The following is a 5,383-nucleotide window of genomic DNA, read 5'->3' as shown; positions in this document are numbered from 1 at the left end:
CCCCAGGACTCACCAAGGTTCCTGGAGCCCAGTGGTTTTGGAGTGAATAAGGGACACTTTCATTAACCGTTGAAGCCTTTCCTCTAGATTGCAAAGTTTCAGAGCCACTGTATTCTGGGCCGAACTGGAAAAATACAAAGACAGAATTATTGAATCAAATCAGCAAAGAGTCTAACTGTGTTGGTCATGAGCCTAATCAGGGGGAGAATCCCTTAAAAATTATTTAGCAAAAAAGAGTTGATGTAAAATTTCTTCTCTTTGGTATAAAATTTCTTCTGCTGTTTTCATAGAGCAGGTTGTGACACAGGCAAAAGTCAATTTCATGTTTTATATTTTCATCAATCTATTATCTAAATACTCTTTGAAAAAAATCTCAAACTTTAAAAATTATCTAAATATCATATACATGTATGTATACATATATATGAATTATCAGTGTTTGATTTTTCTTCATACTGGCCAGTATTTTCCATTATGCATATTGTATAAATTCTATATTATTATATTCTATAATATTCTATATTATATATAATAGTCTACATTATATAATAGAAATTTGCTGATACCTATGAAGAAGAGCTAAACATCACTAATAATTCCACTACTCCAAAATAATCACAGCTCACACTCTGGTGTGTTCCTTCTAACACGTCCTCACACTTACATGATGTATATGAATTTCAATACACATACAGTTTTGTATCATGCTTTTTCCACATAATTTTATGTAGTATTTCTCCATGTCATTAAATATTCTTAAAATTCTAGATGTCCAGTAAAGATAACAACATTCTATTTTATGGGTGTCACATAATTTATTATGGATATCATTCATCATGGTTTCTACTTTTTGATTGTGTAAATAATCTGTAATGGATACCTCTGTATAAAGTTCTGTAGGCATATATTTGTGACAATTTCCTTCTGATCATTCTCTCATTTAAAAAAATATTTATTTTTTAGTTGTAGTTGGACACAATATCTTTATTTATTTTTATGTGGTGCTGAGGATCAAACCCAGGGCCTCACCCATGCTAGGCAAGCGCTCTACTGCTGAGCCACAACCCCAGCCCCTCATTCTCTCATCTTTAAACTGCAGCTAGGACCTTTTTTTCCCCATTACTGGGATTGCATCCAGGGGCATGGTCTACCACTGAGGTACATTTTTATGTTTTATTTTGAGATGGGTCTCACTAAGTTGCCCAGGCTGCCCTTGAACTTGATCCTCCTGCCTCAGCCTCTGAATCACTGGGACAGGCCTGCACCACTATGCTTGGCTAGATTTCTAAAACTACTATTTCTAAAACTAAGAAGGTAGTTTTCGAGCAGTCCAGTCTCAGCCACTCGGAAGGGATGGCCAAGGTTTGGATATTGAAAACCCTTGTTCAGATTTTCCATTTTCCTCTTTGTTTCTTTGGCACTCAAGATTGAACCCAGGTGGGCCTTGCATATTGCAGACAAGTGCTCTACCTCTGAGTTATATCCGCAGCTAAAATTGCCAGTTTTAATTTTTTTATTAAGATATTTAACAATTTAAAATTATATAATATGGCATTTTGTTTTTCTGAAGGAGGAAACATGCATCATTCAAAAGAATTAATTGAACACCTACTACGTGTGTGGCTCAGTACAAACTCTGGGGATCCAGTTATGAGCAAAGCAGATAGGTTGATAATCACATATTTATGTTTGGATGTAATTTTTTTAAAAACCTCTGCTGGCCTGTAGAAAGACCCACCCCCTTCCCATTTTTGTCTATTTTCTTTGGAACAAATCACATTTATGCTGAGATTAGAAGGATGTACACTTGTAATGCACCTGGCACAACAGGTCTTCAATAACAATGGTTGCCCTCCACCATCATATTCCCTTGAAACAGTTTTCATTCATTCACTGCCTGTGCTGAGCCACATAAATCCCCCTGATTTCCAGCACGCACAGCTAGGCTGTGTTCTTCTCCATGAGCCCAGAATCTTGGCATCAATTACCGCCAGGTTCTAAGTTAAAACCAATAGAACTTGACTTTGAAGGGCCAATAATTTACAGACTTTGGGGTTCAATGTTGAGTTGTGAATCTGAGTGACAGGCATTATGCGAAATGTTCTCTTTGAAAGTTTACTGGAAAATTTGGGGCCATTCAATGTTCCCTTTGCATTTTATACCACTATTGACTCTTTTCCTTCTAGACCTCAGAATCGCTGAGGCTCAGTCCTCAAGAATCACTTCCTAAACTGGGCAGAGAGGCAAACACCTGTGGTCCCAGCTACTTGGGAGGCTGAGATAAGAGAATCACTGGAGCTCAAGAGTTCAAGACCAGCCGGGGAAACATTGTGAGACCCCCCCCCCCCCGTCTTGAAAAACAAAACAAAGCAAAAAAGGAATAATTTCTTGCTTTGTGATCAACTGCTCATGACCTTGAGACAGCTTTGGTCATTTGGAGAGGATGTAAAACTGGCTAACAGGATGGAAGGATGAATTCCATCTTTCTGTGTTGGGCCAATTCTCCTTCCCCACAGAACTCCTGGGGATAAATACAGATTATTTGAGGGAGTAAAATTCTTCTTGTAAATTTTTTTCCTTTTCTATAAGCACTAAAACCATTCATTTTCCTAGAAGGAAGCTTGTCTCTTACGCACATTCTCTTTCAGCATGTATCTGTTGTTAATCCAGTCAGGGGCTTATTTTGTGGAAGTTCTAGATGGTCCTAGCAACCCATAACTTCTTGAAGGAATTGTTCTAAAATCCAGAAACTTTAAAAACTGATCTTCTGGCCTGAATGAAATAAAACACAGAAATAAACCTGGAGAAGCTAGTAGAACTCTCCAATAGGTTATAGGTAAGGAATAATACCAAACAACCTCTTCTTACCTTCTACACCACACTTAGTTTCTTTTCTTAGTATCTTTTTCTCTCTCTGGATCATTTATAATGTTTAAAAGAATCTTATTGGCAGCTCGTTATAATATCATGTTGCCTACAGTAAATCTAACCTAATGTGAAAAAATTATTGGCTAAGTTTTTTTTATCCACATTAGAGAGTATTTGAAACATTGATCTCTGGGCACCTTTGATAGATCATGGCCACCTGATAACTCTCCCAGGATGGATTTACTGCTAGTCGATGCATGATGAATTGTGTACTTCAGGAGAGCAAGGTTGGGTCCACACATGGCTGTAATGGAAAACGAGGTAGGGGAATTTATATACCTAATTAAAAGGAGCAAACTCTCAAATCCAGACCCATAAATTGGCTTTTAGAGATCTGATTGCTGAAAGAGTTACAAATCAAAGCAATTTGAGGTGAGAGTTCATTCTTCCTGAATCAGGGGAGCTCAGCCAGCACTTTTAAAAACTGAAAACTTTCACTGGATATTAATTTCACTTACAATAAGAAATATAAATGTAATCAGAATTATATGACTGTAGATAAATCTGATTTATGAAAGTCTGTCAAAGCAGCTGTAGACTGTAAGAATCAGCACCTGATATAGCTTGAGATGGAGAATCACAGGATTTTTTACCTAATAAACCCTGGAGTGTATAAGATATCCTGGATCATTTAAAATTTTTTTGTGTTTGGATAAGAAAGTTTTAAAAAAGGAATCTGGAAAAAATATTGGATCACAAACAATTGTAGGAATATGAATTCTCTGGTGTTTTCCACATAGGGCCATAATAAATTAGTTTACCCTGTGATTTTGTTGAAATATTTTGCTGAATTGATGACTGGTGAGCATGTCCTTGTGTTGCTCCGTATTATTATCATCCTGGGTCGTTGGGAGGACCTAACATTGGTTTTTAATCGCATCAGCAACATAAACCATGATGGTGGTGTGTATATTTCTTGCTTCATAAGTGCCTTTAAATCTGTGAGTAGCTGCATATCCCATGAGCAATTTGAGCTCCAGGCTCCGCGCAAGGCCCAGAGGAGAGCTCCCTGGACCTGGGATCAACTGAACTCCAGGCCCCAACACGGTCAGCCCTGGACGGCCCTGAGCCTGAGGAAAGCCATCGAGTAGATCATCCTATTGTCTGGAAATGTCAGCAGCTGTGCTGGGGACAAGTGTGGAAGCCACATCTCTCAGGTCTTTGGGACCCCGGGGCGCCATTCTTTGTGTGTGAGAGACTTAGAGATTCGGAAATAGAGAACTTGAACAGGCCAAAATGAAGGACCGGCAAGATACCTAGAGAGCCTCTGAGAGCATTTCTTTGTTGCAGGCAGGGAGCGAGATCTTTCTCACTCAGTTTCGAGCCTTCAGCTGGTCTCCTTCAAGCCTGGGTGATTCTCTGCCAGAGGGAAGAAGGATGGCGAGGGGGAGCCAATGGCCGCCCATCATCAGCTGTGGACTTATGAGTGTCTTTGGATGCAGTCAGCTTGAATCAATTTTGACATATACAATCAGTGGGCGGACACATCATGGGTGGCACAGCAAGAGGTTTGGGGAGGGCCCGTCTGGAGTAAGAAGACGCCTCTGGAATTTGGCTGCTTGCCTTGGGGCACTATCCCCCTGGATTAGTCCCCAAACCTGCCCTGGGCCTGCCAGCTACAGCTCTGGAAACATCCCAATATCTTCCACAGGCCTTTCTTTTCTCTTTGTACTGCAACTGTATTTGGGATGTGCCAGAGCCTTTTACCAGGTGCCCTGGTCAATTCTACTTCCTTATTCTGCTCTACTCCAATCTGTCCTCTTAATAATCCCACACTCTAGACAGACTTGGGTTTGAATCCAAGTCCTCAAGTTGGAGAAATCTCTTTGAGACTCAGTGGCCTCATCTCTGAAATGTGGAGTGAGCAGCCAGCTTGGGTTGTCTGGGATTCAGGACTTCAAGTGCTAAAACTGGGAAAACCTTGAGCAAATTGGGAACATAATAAAACAGGAGGTCTGGCTGCACGGTGGGCATCTTTTTCTGAGGCGGGGTGCAGACCTGGGCATCCCCTCGATGTTGGTGGGCTTTGTACCTGACTGGATGAGGGGCAAGGCAGAAGTCAATCAAGAGAGGATGCAGCAGCTTCTGGAGGAGAATGACCAGCTGACCTGCTGTATGGTGGATTATCAGAACAAGTGTGTCCAGTACCAGCACGTGTTACATAGGAATCTCATTTATTTCGCTACCATCGCAGATGCCAGCCCATTCAGTTCTTCAAATGCCATGGAATGATCTTTCAATTGTAAGGAGTAATTGAATGTAATCCATCTCCTATAAAATAGAGACAGGATCTTTACCAGCTACCTGCTTAAAACATGAAACCTCTGTGGTCCTTTTTAAAATGTGAAAATGTGAAGAAAGCTTAACTATATTCTCAATGTAAATATTTATTTTAACAATTAATCAGATTCCCCAGAAAGTAGACCCAGGTGTCCTCTTTCCTGAAATGGGAGTG

At 40.2% G+C, this 5,383-nt stretch overlaps 1 pseudogene; it reads left to right on the top strand.

Annotated features, from left to right (window-relative positions):
• Positions 1–4,941: 4,941 nt before the first annotated feature.
• LOC143403600 (SS18-like protein 2 pseudogene) lies at positions 4,942–5,160 on the top strand (annotated as a pseudogene).
• The last annotated feature ends 223 nt before the right edge of the window (positions 5,161–5,383 follow it).

Source organism: Callospermophilus lateralis, chromosome 7, assembly GCF_048772815.1.
Source record: "Callospermophilus lateralis isolate mCalLat2 chromosome 7, mCalLat2.hap1, whole genome shotgun sequence".
Lineage (NCBI taxonomy): Eukaryota > Metazoa > Chordata > Mammalia > Rodentia > Sciuridae > Callospermophilus > Callospermophilus lateralis.
The sequence above is the reverse complement of the archived record's forward strand: the minus strand, read 5'-3'. Positions and strand labels throughout refer to the sequence as shown.